The sequence below is a fragment of the Equus caballus genome, chromosome 3 (genome assembly GCF_041296265.1).
Source record: "Equus caballus isolate H_3958 breed thoroughbred chromosome 3, TB-T2T, whole genome shotgun sequence".
Taxonomy (NCBI): domain Eukaryota; kingdom Metazoa; phylum Chordata; class Mammalia; order Perissodactyla; family Equidae; genus Equus; species Equus caballus.
In genome coordinates this window covers 9,113,407-9,127,947 of record NC_091686.1, presented here as the reverse complement: position 1 = coordinate 9,127,947, position 14,541 = coordinate 9,113,407, and the positions used below count along the sequence as shown (strand labels likewise).

The window sequence follows — 14,541 nt, the reverse complement described above, 5'->3', positions numbered from 1 at the left end:
CTACTGATTTATATCATTGTAAAATGCTATTTTAGCTTTTTTCCAAAGATGCCAATTTGGCAACATTTTGTCATTTAATTATAAACATCTCTGCTTCAAAAAACCTTCTAGTAAATATGTGATACTAAATTATAACTTCTTTACTCATAGTTTCGTATCATTCAGTAAGAACTTCTGGAAGACAGTTACAATTTTCAAATGTATGTTTTATTCCCCACTATCAAATACAGTTTTTTTAATAAATCCAAATTTTCACAATGAAAGTGTAATTCAAAAGAAATTTAGCATTTAATTTCAAGTGGAAATCTTGCCCTTAAACCTTCTTATTAATTAGACTATAGAAGGATTAAAACACAATGTTCAATATTCAACACCAAAGATTAATGAGTAAAGCCTTACTCGAGGTATCAAAAATTTAAGACTGGTTCTGTATTCTCCTCTCTTCTTTTGAATATATAAACTATGGTTAGATGACAATATCATTCCACTTTTTATTGCATCTGTCAGCTGTCAATTACAACAACCAAAAAGAAAATTACATCTTAACACATATTATTGTTTCATACACATCTGGAAGAGGAGGAAAAGATGATAAAAAAAAATTCATTGTGGGATAATTCTTTATAGTCAAGTGAAACTAAGTAAAAGAGAGTCAGACTTAATCATTATTCAGAAGGCAGACTTCTGGAGAAAGCAAAGAACTAAAATAAATTATCCTAGACAGAAAAGAAATTAAAGACCTGGGTGATTCAGTCCTAGCACTGGTCTGGATGACTCAGTGTTTGCAGTAAGGAATGTGCAGTATCAGCTTTCCTGATACCTAAAGTATCACTTATATTCTTTCATCTTCAGTGAGCAAAGAGAAGCGACGTGGCGTCACACAGAAACAGACAGTATCCACAGAGGTTACTTTCTGATAAACTCTGCGCAGTCTGGGAGAGGAGAGGCTGGACCTGGGATGGAAGAACTGTAGACCCCTGCCTGGCTTTGCCCCACATCAGCCCTCTGACCCTGGGACTAGAATGTTTGCCTCTCTGGATCCCAGTTTCACCACCAGAGAGATGAAGGGGTCGGCTCAAGTGATTTCTAAGGGCCCACGCACCGTGAAGAATCTACAAATGTGAGATATTTCAATTCGGACCTTAAACTCACCTGCTGCGTCCTCAGAAAGGGCAGCCCCATTTTAGTGCTGGTGGAAATTATCTGTATACAGAACCTTAGGAATGACACTGGCCGCCATCTTAGAACAGGCATAAACAGGGGCAGATCACCAAGTCTGCCTGCAAAAGGTCTTTGGGTCTTCTCCCTAAACCAAAGGTTCTCAGTTGGGGGCAACTTCGCCCTCCAGGGGTCACTGGCAATATCTAGAGACATTTTTGGTTGTCACTACTGAGGGAGAGGGGCCACATACTACTGACATCTAGAAGGTAGAGGCCAGGAGTGCTGTTAAACATGCCACGTGGAACAATCCACAGAACGACCTCCACAATAAAGAATCATTCAGCTCAAAATAACAATAGTGCTGAGGGTGAGAAACCCTCCTGCAACCAAGGGAGGATTCTTGTCCCGAGCACCATGACACCAGCATCAAAGGCACTAGGAACCCCTGGAAATCTATGAACACTTCTTTTTTAATTTAAGAAAAGCACTATAGCTTTTATCAGATTCTAACAAAAGTCTGAGCTTCCCCCCACAAAATCTTAAAACCACTGTATACACAGAATTATCCCAGCTGGGTTTTTCACGGTGGAATATGCATATGCTGGCGTACCAGACAGCAACAGAGAAGATGGAACTACAGCTACGTGGAACAAGAGGGGAAAATTTCACAAGCAAATGATGGACTAAAGCAGCCAGATACAAAAAAGGACATACTGCACGATTCCGTTTACATGGATTTTTTTTTTCTGCTGAGGAAGAGTCACCCTGAGCTAAGATCTGTTGCCAATCTTCCCCCCATTTTTTTTTGCTTGAGGAAGATTAGCCCTGAGCTAATATCTGTGCGAATCTTCCTCCATTTTACATGGGGGTCGCCACTACAGCATGGCTGACAAGTGATGTAGGCCTATACCCGAGATCCGAACCCATGAACATGGGCCACCAAGGTGGAGCACACTGAACTTAATCACTACGCCACAGGGCTGGCCCCTTATATGGATTTTAAGAGCAGAAAAAATTAATCTATGGTGCTAGAAACCAGAACACTGGTTATCCTTGGGTGGTGGGGGTGCTGGGAGGGAGCACAACAGAACTTTCCAGGTGCTATGGACTGAAATCTGTCCCTCCAAAATTCCTATGAAGTCCTCGGGGATGGTATTTGGAGACGGGGGCTTTAGGAGGTAATTAGGTTTAGATAAGATGGTGAAAATGGGACCCTCATAATGGGATTAGTGCCCTACAAGAAGAGACACCAGCTTGTTTCCCCTCCCCCACAACAGCCCGCCCCACCCCACATTCACCCAGGAAAGAACACGTGAGCACACAGTGAGACGCAGGGCATCTACAAGCCAGGAAGAGGGCTCTCACCAGAGCCAACCACGCTGACACCCGGGGCTCGGACTTCCAGCCTCCAGAAGGGTGAGAAAACAACTTCCGTTGTTTAAGCCACTCAGTCTACGGCATTTTGTTATGGCAGCCCAAGCGAAGAAACGGGGGTTCTAGAAATGCTCTATCTCAGTAGGGGTGGTGGTCACATAAGCAAATAAATATGTAAAAATTCACTGAGCTATACACTTAAGGTTTGTTCACAGATAGTTTAGAGAAGCAAAAGCAAGAAACTTAACCTAGCATATCTCCAGAAAGCAAAATTAACAACTTGGGAGATCTCTACTTTTCTTTTTTTCTACCCTCTGTCAGTCTGAACTCTCTTCCAAGAGTTTATGTGACCTTTTCTAATTTTTAATAACTTGTTAATTTTTAAACTGCTCTACCCTCCCTGCTTCAGAGCCTCTGTCTCACCACTGCCCCCGAGTCCTCGATGGCAACGACTGTCAATCCACACCCCAACCCTGCTCCTTGCACTCACACTCCAACCCCAAGCTTCTAGGCGCCGCCCGTGCACTTCCACTCAAGCACATCGCCGTCACACCCAGCTTGTCTCAAAATGCAGGTACCCACCCCCACCCCAACCCCCCCACCACCAGCTGCCCTCCCCAACTCCTCCACCCCGTCCCCTGGCTTGTCGCTGTCAGGTTCTAACTCACCCTTCTCCTTGGCATCTGTGCACAACCTCGGATTGTTTATTGACAGGTATTCTCCACCCTCCAGACTCAGAAACAAACAGATGCAGACACGTTTTTTGAGAGAAAGCAAGTAGGTATTCCTCATTACCCAAACTACCGCTACTCCCTAACAAAGACTCAGAAAACCAAATACTACAGAATCAGACAACATGAGAGCCCCTCCCTCTCCAAATGTGCTATCCAAACTCTCATCACCTAAACAGATTGAAACAGCAAGGGATACTTGTATTTTTGCAGCGTCTCCTAAGTGTAGCTTTTCTTCCTTTCTTCCCCCAGCTTTATTGAGATATAACTGACATATAACATTAAGTTTACAATGAACAATGTGATGATTTGACAGACGTATATATTGTGAAATGATCACAATTAGGCTAGCCTAACTGTTGCTTCCATCCTCCTCACCATCACAGGAGGCCAGACCTCCATCCCTTTAAGCCCGAGTTCTGGCTAGATGCTAGAACATGGTCGCCCCTCTTTTAGCCCCTCCCACCAATGTCCCTCTGCTCACTGTGGCCACCTCAATCCTCCCACCATCACTTTCCCTACGTTGCTCCCACTCAAAAGCCCTCAATGCCTCCCACTCACAGGGATCCAGATGAGGCACTGATGTGCTCTGTCCCTGACCATCCTTGTGCACGCCCTGCTCTGTGCCCTGGCTCCTACCATTTTTTTGAACCAGGAATACCTACCCACCTTCCACTGCACCCCTGAGGTCCAGCCAGCTCCTCCACTCTCTAGCTAGGTGACTTTAGGCAACTTAATTAGTTTCTCTGGGCCTCACCTGTGAAATGGAAAAATAATTGTACCTACTTCACTTGCCACATAGTAACCACTCAATAAACATTAGCTATTATTTTTACCATTAATTCAAGTCCTACCTACCAAATATTGTCCTCGATACCCATCCCACAGAAATCTCCCCTCATCTAACTTCCTTCTACTCCATTCATTTACTTGTCTTACATTTTTCCACACAGCCAGCCTCAGTTATTGTGCTCCATGGGGTTTCTGCAACCTCCTCATTTCACTCTAGAGCTCTCGCAGAGCTATTTTGTCGATATGTAGTTGTTTATTCATTGTTTTTGTCATTTTCATGGGGGGATGAGTGTCTCTTATTTGCCCTCTTGCTCACGCCACTCTCTATTATTTGCCTTAGAGTATTGTCTATTAATACCTAGATCCCTTCTCGGCCAAAGAGCCTAAAGCTTAAAGCGTTGTGTAGCTTTACATTTTTTCTATAACTCCAACAGTCTCCTCCAACAGTAGTTAGATCCTCAATACAGACACTAACTGCCAGAATAACCTTCTGCAAACTTTCCCAAAAATGTCTAAAGACTCCTCATTTTCTGAATTCCTATGTTGGCCTTACAAGGGCCACCAAAGTTAGAGTCCCACATTCCTTCCGTCCTTCACTTAACAAATATTTATGGAGAATCTACCATGCACTATATACTGTTTGTTCAAGGCACGGGGGGTGAAGCTGTGGAAAAACCAGACAAGGTTCCTAGGCTCAAGGATCTTATGTCTGTCAGGAGACAGACAACAGAAGCACATAAACAAATAGACACACGATGCCAGGTTTGAAAAGTGCTACAAAGGAGATAAAACAAGGAACTGTGGTGGAGTGAACAGCTGGACTGCTTTAGCTGGCACATTCTGAGAAGCTTTTAAAAGGAAACCTTTGAGCAGAGACCCGAATGAAGTAAGGGGGTGAGCTATGGAGATGTCTGAGGGAAGAATGTTCTTGCAGAGGAAACAGTCAACGCAAAAGCCCCGAGGGAGAAGTGTATTTAGTATATTTGAAGAAGAGCAGGCGGCCACGTGACTGAAGCACATAATCACGGGGAAGAGGGGTGGGAGAGGGGCTGGGGCAGGGGCAGATCACGGGGGCTTCACAGCACCAGGTAAGGACTGGGTTTCAGTGTGTGTGTGACGGGAGTATGGACAGGTTGAGCCTTCTCTACGGCCCATTCCCACTGCTGTGTGGAGAACGGGTTAGGGGAGGAAGGGGACAGAGTAAGAACAGGGAGACCGGTCAGGAGGCCACTCTCTCACCCAGATGTGACACACGAGAGCGTGGATAGGCTGACAGTGGTGGAAGAGACAAAAGTGGATCTGATTCATGTACATATTTTAAGAGTAGATTCGTGTAGACATAAATCACTGAGAACATGAGAGGAAAAAAGATGTCAAGGATGATACCAAGGTTTTAGCCTGAGTAACTCAGAGCATGAAGGTGCCATTGACCGAAATGAGGAAGACAGGGAAGGAAGGAGGTTTGGACACCACTGGGCTGCCATGAAGACCACATTAGATCGTACAAGTAAAGCCCACGGCAGGGACTCGCACACAGCCAGAGCTCAGGAAATGATGCTTGTCCTTTTCCCCAGTTTCATTGGTTCCTTCTGCTAGAATTCAAGTCTCTCCTTTCCCAAAATAATTCCTCATCAATAGGGGAAACTGGGGCTACAGAAACTTGCATTTTCTGTAAATCTAAAACAATTCTAAAATAAAAAGTTTAACAATAATTTCTCGACCCCACGTCCTCTTCCAGCTCCCACTCTCTTCATAGAGACAGCCATCCTCTGTCACACCTCATTTATTCATCACCGATGACCTCACTGCCCAATCCAACGGACTCCTCCATCATTCCCTCTCACAGCCTTTGACACCTGACCATTCCTTTCTCCCTGAAGCGCTCTCCTCGCTGGACTTGGAGACACCGCCTTCTCCTGGTTCTCCTCTGTTTCTCCGGCTCCTCCTCTCAGCCTCCTCTGCTGTGGCTTCTTCATTTACCCACCCCTTAAATGCCGAGCTTCTATCCTTGGACCTCCTCTTCTCGGGCTATATATTTCTCTGGATAAGATCCACCTCGGCCATGGCTTCAACTACAATCCCTACCAGTGGCTATTAATCTTCCAGATGGCCACAAACCTCTCTGAATCTGACGTTCTCGTACACACGTGCACACAACAGAACCACACACACACACTCTTGAGGATGCAATGTTAGGAGGCTTGAAGTTGCCCTTCCCCAGAAAGTACATCCGAGGATCTCTGAGGACTATCTGAGCCCAGGGGAGGACCCTGCTCTATCACAACAAAGAGGACTCCCACGTCTCTATCCCAGATTTCCCCTCTGAGCCAATATTTCCAACTGCCTACCTGACATCTACACCTAGATGACCCATGAGTGCCTCAAACTGCACATATCCCAAACCAAACTCCTCACGTCTCTCCCCTCTTAGCTGCCACTGCCACGACCACCACTTCCTCTTCCTGGGTGCCCAGTCTCTCTTGGTAGAACAATCAGCACCCAGTCAATTCAGCCAGAAACCACCTGGGAGGCACCTTGGCCTCCCCTTCCTCTCCTGAACAGCCAGTCAATCTCCAGATCCTACCTCTCAAACCTCTTGTAAAGTTGAACCCTCAGCTCTCTTGCCTCCACTCTGACCCTCACACTTTTCTCCTGATTATCTCAACAGTCTAGCCTTCTCGTTCCTCTAATCCACCCTCCCCTTGGCTGGAGAGGTCTTTCTGAAACGCTCCTCTGCCTTAATCGCCTCAGGGACACCTTCCATCCCCTTCAGGAGGAAGTGCTCGTGCTTTGACACGGCCCTAAGGCACTGCACAGAACGGGCACTGCCAGCCTTGCCATCCTCACTGCTCACTGCCTTCCCCCCCAAATATACTCTAGCAATTCGCTACTCCTTGGGGTGCCTCGTGCTCTTCCTCCCTTCACACCCCTGCACACGCAGGTGCACACTCTGCTATAACGCATACCCAACCTACCTTGTCACGTGGGGAACTCCTATGTACCCCTCAAAGTGAGCTGGGGCAGTCCCCCCTACCTCAAACCCCTCCCACACCATTCTGGACCTTCTATTACTGTTCTTCCCTAGTGGAAGAGTTGCAATGATTCTTCCCACGTCTGTTTCCCTCTTTACATGAAGAGTTCTGGTAGGGTGAGGTCTACAGACTGCTCAACTTTGAATCCTCGGATGCTAAGCGGCACATAATAGGTACCACATAAATGTTTGCAGAATTAAAGTGACCTGTTCCCAGAACACACCTCGGGCCCTCACCTCCGGGTCTTTGCTCTGACCCCTCACTCTCCTCATTTTCTACTTCAATCCATCAAGAAGCAGGTTCAGACTCTCAAGCTCACCACATCTCCAAATGATCCCACCTCAGGGTCTTTGTACTTGCTGTTGCCCTTCCAGAATGCTCTTGCCCCAGATATTCCCATGACTTGCTCTCTCATGTCAACCAAGTTTCTGTTCTGATATCCTTGTCCTCCTTTAAAAACAGTCCTGACACTACATTCTATATCTGTGTGCTTGCTGCTGGTAGTGTTCTCCATAGGAACGCCGGTTCAATGAGAGCAAACCTGTCTCATTCACCACTGTATCCCCAAGCCTATAACAGTGCCAGAAATGTGCATTTATTTCATATTTACCGAGCACCTACTGTGTGCCAGGTCTAGGTGCTGGGGATACATCAGGGAACAAACAGATGAAAATCCCCCGTTCACATGCTAGAGGGAGAAAACAAACAACACACGAGATAAGTAAGTAAAACATAAGTGCTAAAGAAACCAACTAAAGCAGTAAAGGAAGACAGGAAGCGCGGACAGCCTCACCAGGTGACCCCTGAGTAAAAACCTGGAAGAAGTCAGAGTGTAAACCACAAGGATATTGAACTGCAAGCACAAAGGCTCTGAGGTCAAAGCATGCCTGACACGTGGAAGGGGAGAGCAGCTGAAAATAAGAGTGGGGAAGTAACAGTGGGTCAGATTATGTAAAGTCTTATAGCTCACTGTAAGGAGTTTGTCTTTAAATGAGACGGGGACCCACTGGAGGATTTTTTGAGGAAAGGAGTGATATGATCTGACATGTTTTAAAAGGATCCTTCTAGCTGCTGTGCTGAAAATAGGGGCCAGGGCAAAAGCAGAGACCAAACAGGAGACTATTTCAATAATCTAGGCGAGAGATGGTGGTGACTTAGCCCAGGGTGGCAAGCACTGGACGTGGAGTCACAAAGAAAGAGAGCAGTCAAGGATGAGTCAAAGGAGCCTTTTCTATCACCGAGATGAGAAGAAAAACAGCAAGAAGGGCGGTTTGGGAAGGGAGATGGAGGGGAGCTTGCTAGCCCTATCTTGTCACGTTCAGTTTGAGCTCTCTATCAACCATCTCAGTGGAGATATTAAGTCGGCAGCTGCATGTAGGTCAAAGGAGGGGCCCACGCTGGAGACATAAATATGACATGTTAGCCTAATATATAAGTATTTAAAAACGATGAGCCTCGATGAGATTACCATAATGAAAAATGAAAACGTTCCAAACACAAATGCCCACAGGAGAAGAGTGGAAAGAAAGAAAAGCTACGATGCCCAAGGACAGCCTCTCACGCCTCCAGACAGAATACAAAGGTGACCCCTTGCTCATGCTGAAAAACATTTCGGCCAAAGCAAAAACAACAAAACGTCCTTCTCACACCTGACACAGGGGCAAACCCAGACCAGCGGCTCTGCCAACGGGTCGTCTAAACTTTGATCGAAGACGCCTGCGGTCGGCCCCGCAATTTTTTTAAAGAGAGGCCCCGTAAACTTGGGCGCTGCCTTTGCAGGGGATAGGGTGCAGTGAACCCAGAGAAGGCGCGGGCCACCTCCAGTTTCTAATCACTAGCATCTCCCCGGGCGAGAGGAGCAGTCCCCTGGACGCCGGCAGAGGAGACAGGTCAAGGGTTGGGAGAGGCTCGCAGGGTCGTCAGCCTCGCCCCAAAGAGCCCTTCCCTCGGAGGGCAACGCCTCCCGACACGATGCAGCCCGGGGTAGGGGGGAGCGAGCCGGCAGGGCGCGGTGACCAGGCGGAGCGCTGTGATGGGGAGGGTGGGCTCGCACGTGGGGGCGTGACGCGCAGCGGCTGAGCGTGACAGGGGGGAGAGGAGTCGGGAGGCCCAGGCTCCGCATCCAGAACGAGGGCAGAGAGAGGCCTCCCGGCGCGCGGCCGCGCTGCGATGGGGGCGGCTCGCCAAGGCGCCCCGTCGCCGGCGTCAGGCAGGCCCGGCTGCCATGAGGAAAACGGGAAGTGTGAGCAGCATGGCTCCGAGTGTGGGGACCCGGCTCCGCCCACGTCGAGGCCCCGGGTTCAAGGGCAAGTCCTGGGTCGAAGGGCGCGCCCACAGCCACCCTTACCTGGCCCCTGCAGCCGCCTGCGCCACTCAGTCCCGGCTGGAGAACGCGGCCGCCGCTTCTCGCGCCGCTCGCCCGCGCTTCCTGATTGGCCGCGGCCGGCCGCTCCCAGAAGCCCCCGCGCGGCGCGCCGCCGAATGAACTTTATGGAGACCCGTGGAGAAGGACAAGGACGTGGGCGGGGCTGGGGGCGGGGCCTGCGGCTGACCTGTCACTCACGGTAGGCCCGCGGCCACCGCCCTCACCCCTCCCACGTGGTTAGAGACGGCTGTGCTCGCAGCAAGCGATTCCACAACTGCGTGTGCGGATTTCTTACCCGTTATTGAATACGAACCTAGTGCTTAAGCGCGATTCCAGGCGCTGGGGGCACAGTGGCGACCACGACAGTCAAGATCCCTGCCCTAATGGAGTTCTCAGGCTGGTGGGGGAAACAAAATATAATAACTGCCAGTTTGTAAGGAGAGCTAAGACGAAAAAAGCAGGGTGATGGAAAAGAGAATGCCTGTGTGGTCAGGGAAGGCCTCCCTGAGGAGGTGAGTCTGAACTGAAACATGGCTGATGAGAAAGAGTCAGCCTTGCAAAGTCGTGGCTGCAGAACATTCCAGGCAGAGGGAACGAGAGTGAAGGCTCCTCAGGGAAACAAACGGCGTTTGAAGAATAGAAACAAGGGTCGTATGGCTGGCAGAGGATGAGTGAGGACAGGTGTGGAGAGACAGTTAGCTGGGGCCAGACTTTGCAGATCCTTCAGGCCATGGAAAGAAAGTCATGCAATGGAAGCCGCTGGAGGGTTTGAAGCAGAGCAGTGATGGATGGAGAATGGACAGCAGGCAGCAGAGAGGCGGTAGGAGACTCCTGCTTTGTCCAGCACAGAGAGCTAGTGGGACCAGGATTGTTGCAGTGTCCACTCATGCAACATACGTTAGTGCTCACAACATGCCAAAATGAATATGGCCCAGTTCTTATGGTCTGGTGAGGAAGCAAGTACATAAACAGATTGCATTTCAGTTTAATGTGCTAAGTGCACGACAGAGCTATGTAAGGGTGCTAAGTGGGTTTAACCCAGTTTGATGGGTTGGAAGTGAAGGAGGCCTTCCCATAAAGATGAGTAGTGTTTAGCCTGGCAAAGAGAGAGGGGAAGTTTTTCCCGGTCTAGGGAATGGAGTAAGCAGAATGGAGAGGAGAGGAGCAGTGCTCTGCCCACCCTCACCACATCCTTCCTCTACCCTCTGACAAAGATTCCCTCCTTGACAGAACTCTAGCCAGGCTCCTCTGAGCCCTTTTCTCTTCTAGGCCTCAACCTTGGTCTATAAAGACTTGAACAAAACACTAAGATAGTTTCTAATAGCTCAAGGCCACCTCCCTAGGTGACCCTAGCCCCTCTTAAAGTACCTGCCTGAGAAAACTCAAGGCTGCCAAAAGAATTTAGTTTGTTCCAGCCAACACCTGAAGATGGGGCCCCTGTCTCCCAGCTTCTGTGGGAGGGTAGGAGCCTAACTTCAACGAGCAGCAATAGGCAAACCCAGACAGGTTTGATGTGGACCAACACCTCCTCCCTTTCTGTAATTTTTCACTTCCCTGACTCCGTGTAGCTCACCCCTCTCCCTGTTCTCTCATTCTCCCTTTGAAATGCCCGGTCCCCTCTGTAGAAATCAAAGTTGAGTTCAGTTCATGCTGGACTCTTTTCCCTATTGCAACAGTATATTACTGATTAAAATATGGCCTCACCACTTTATCTAGTATCCGCTTTGATTGTCTTTTTTAAAATTTATTTGTGTGTATTTTTTCGGCTGAGGAAGATTGGCCCTGAGCTAACATCTGTTGCCAATCTTCCTCTTTTTTTGCTTAAGGAAGATTAGCGCTGAGCTAACATCTGTGCCAATTCTCCTCTATTTTTTGTATGTGAGATACCTTCACAGCATGGCTGATTAGTGGAGTAGGTCACACCCAGGATCCCAACCCACGAACCTGGGCTGCCAAAGTGGAGGGTGCCAAACTTAACCACTTGGCCACAGGGCCAACCCCCAGCTTTGTGTATCTTTAACACTTCACACTGGCATATTGTGGGTTCTGTATAAATTATTGGTGCTGATTGACAATATGTATGAGTGTGGCTTTGTCCTACAGCTGTTAAATATGCATCATCTGTGGTCAGATGGTATTCACAAATATAATAGCATCTTGCATCTGTGTAATGTTTTATCCTTTTACCTTGCTTTTTCCTTTATGTAAAGAAGAATTTTTAATGACATAGACAAATACTCATGAATCATAGCCAAATGAAAAATTGGACATTTACCTTTTAAAGCTGAATATTTCCATATTGTAAAGCCCAGCAATTCTGCTCCTAAAAATGTACCCAAGAGAAACTCTTATACACGTGCAGCAGGAGACGTTTGAAAGAATCTCCATAGCAGTGTAGTCCTTAACAGCAAAAAAAAAAAAAAAAAAACCCAAAAAACAGATGTCCATTAATCAAAAAAAAAAGATAAATAAATTGTGAATATTATCACAATGGAATATTACACAGCAGTGAAAAATGAGTGTGCTATAGCTACGAATGCAACATGGATGGATCTTGGAAGCATAACATATGGAAAAAGCAAGTAACAGAAGACTATATAGTATAGTATAAGCTCAAAATTTCTAATAAATTTAAAAAGCAAGTAAAATCAAACAATATATTCTTTATACATAGATACATTTGTGATAAAACTATAGGACATTAGAATGATAAATAGGAAGTTTAAGATTGTAATTATCTCTGGGGATAAGAAGGGATATGGGGAGGAAGACCTGGAAAGCTGTAGGTACTGGATATTTCTAGTTCTGGGGCAGGTAGTTGGTTCATAAGTGTTGATTATATTGTTATTATTATATATACATTATATATAAATAATTTTGTATGTATAAAATATTTTCAAATAATAAAGGAAGAAAATGCCCAAAACGAGGAAAAAAGCAGAACAAAATAACTATAATTTCAACTTTGCTAAAAATACACATTAGAGAGAGAGAGAAGGAAATATGGTAAAATGGGAACAGATTCTCTCCTGGGTATTTGAAACCACAGGCAAGCCCTTAAAAGCTAGTGCTGTTTTCAGAGTTTCTGCAGTGAAATAACCATGCATTACTCTCATAATCAGAAAAAATAATGAAAACTTGTTTTGTCATTTCGCTTGCACAAGAGTTAAAACAAACATCAGCTTCCCAATATTTACCCAGGTATGTAATTCAAAGGATTTCCTCTAAGGATTCCAAACTGAGCTCCAACCACGGTCCTTAAACCACCTTTTTGTCTAAATGGCACAAAGAGAGGAGTCTCTTTCTCCTGATGACAAGGTCTGTATCAGTGTGATTCTTGGGGCTGTTTCTGTCTGTCTGTTAGTTAACTATACAGCTTAAAGTATTTTCTCAAACATCAGTTTTAACTGAGCTCAGACCCTGCCAAGCACTTCTGTCTAAAGATTGTTCTGTAATGTGTTCCAGGGTCCCTGTAAGACCTGCGCTTTCTCCCTGAGTTGGAGAATTGCATGGTCTTTCCTACTTAAAAGAGGGCTAAGGGAATCCTTAACTCCACCAGTTTGGCCTGTTGGTTTCCAAACATTCTCTTGGAACCTTTTTTTCAAAGGAAATCTTTGGTGGAGCACTTATATATGGTACAGATTTTTCGTGTCTTGTATACACGCCAAGTGTATAACTTTACCTTTTCTGCCTACATAATCATCTTAAACAAATGCAACTCTGTGTACTCTTGTTTGGTTGAATTGTGGCGTTTTCGGATATTCTTAGTCTTCAGATTAACTCATTAAGTATGTGGGACGTGCGTCCCGTGCAGTAGACTGTATTACCGCACAGTGGGTCTCCAGTGGACATCCGCTGCTCAGCACCCTCTGGGGACCTACCCTTCCCCTGCTCTCAGTCCCTGTATTTTGATTGGTGGCGTATGACTCAGGCGTAGCTGATCAGAGCACTCCAGTACCTTTGCCACGGGGGCTGGGTCAGGGATGGGGCTATGATTCAACAGAGTCAAGAAAATTCACTCCCCAGATGTTCTGCTCAGACAGTTGTTTCTTTACCACTAGAATTCAAGCTGCGAAGGTGTTTTGGGAGGAGTTCTTGCTCCCTGAAATTAACCTTTTAAAACTTTGTTTGATCGCTTATTAGCCACGAGGGAAGAACCTGCCTGGAAGGAAGCCGTTACAGAAGACAGCAATGCCGTGACGGAGAGAGAGGCTAGAATCCAGTGATGCCGTGTGAGCTTCCGGATCAGGCTAAAGCGAGACATACCCCTGGAATGTTACGTGGCATTAGGAAAAAAAAATTCCATTTTTTTGCTCACTTTCAGTTGGCTTTTCTGTCACGTGCAATCAAAATAATCCTGAAGGAGGCAGGCATTACTTGAATCCTTCTAACAGCTCCTCTAACAAGCTCGCTACAAGGTCAGGAGGCCAGAATTCAGTAAGCTTTTCCCAATTGAATGTGCTTGTCCCTCACATGCGATATATGGTGGTTCTTTCAACGACGTTAAGAAGAATGTTTTCGGCATCATATTTCATTTTGTTCTGTACATTTTTAAAATATCATTAAATAGTTCTGTTTACAAAGAACGAAACTGAGAAAGTCTTATTTTACGTTCATTACATTTTGTTTCAAAATGACATCCTAACTTGACAGAGACTATGGAATTACGTGGCAGATTTTTGTTTCTATATTAAGTCTGATTGAGACCCTAGACAATTTTTATCACAAAAAGGTAAGAATTGATGGTGAGCATTCATCACTGCTCTTGTCTTCTGGTGACGTTGCAGGAAAGTGCCTTCATCTGGCTTCCTTTCATTCATTTAGTCACTTGAAAAATATTTGTTGGGCATCTGTTATGTGCTGAGCACTGGGGATTCAGAGGGGAACGAGACTGACAAGGCCTCTGCCCCACGCAGCTCCTATCTAACAGGGGAGACAGATAATAAGCAAAGAAACAAATGTTTGGAAAGGTTCCTTTTAGGGAATCTAAGTCTATAAAAAAGTAGAAATGGTATTTGAGGGGACTGGGTGTTACTTTAGCTGGAGCAGTCATGGTGGATTTCTCTGAGGAGGTGGCGTTTGAGCA

The 14,541-nt window shown here is 46.3% G+C and overlaps 1 protein-coding gene and 1 long non-coding RNA gene across 5 annotated transcripts in view; one reads left to right on the top strand and one right to left on the bottom strand.

Moving 5' to 3' along the window:
* The window catches only part of NUP93 (nucleoporin 93), a 102,318-nt gene extending 92,481 nt beyond the window's left edge, over positions 1 to 9,837 (bottom strand). The window contains exon 1 of one of the 4 annotated variants that reach the window (XM_023637025.2): positions 9,438 to 9,837. The gene's annotated coding sequence lies outside the window, so the exon portion shown is untranslated. The remainder of the gene's footprint in view (positions 1 to 9,437) is intronic. The other 3 variants (XM_070261832.1, XM_023637027.2, XM_070261836.1) reach the window with 3 other exon arrangements.
* Positions 9,648 to 14,038, top strand: LOC111772764 (uncharacterized). The gene is made up of 3 exons (XR_002806787.2): positions 9,648 to 9,967; positions 12,657 to 12,773; positions 13,599 to 14,038. It is a non-coding gene; the product is annotated as an uncharacterized lncRNA (long non-coding RNA).
* Positions 14,039 to 14,541: the final 503 nt, after the last annotated feature.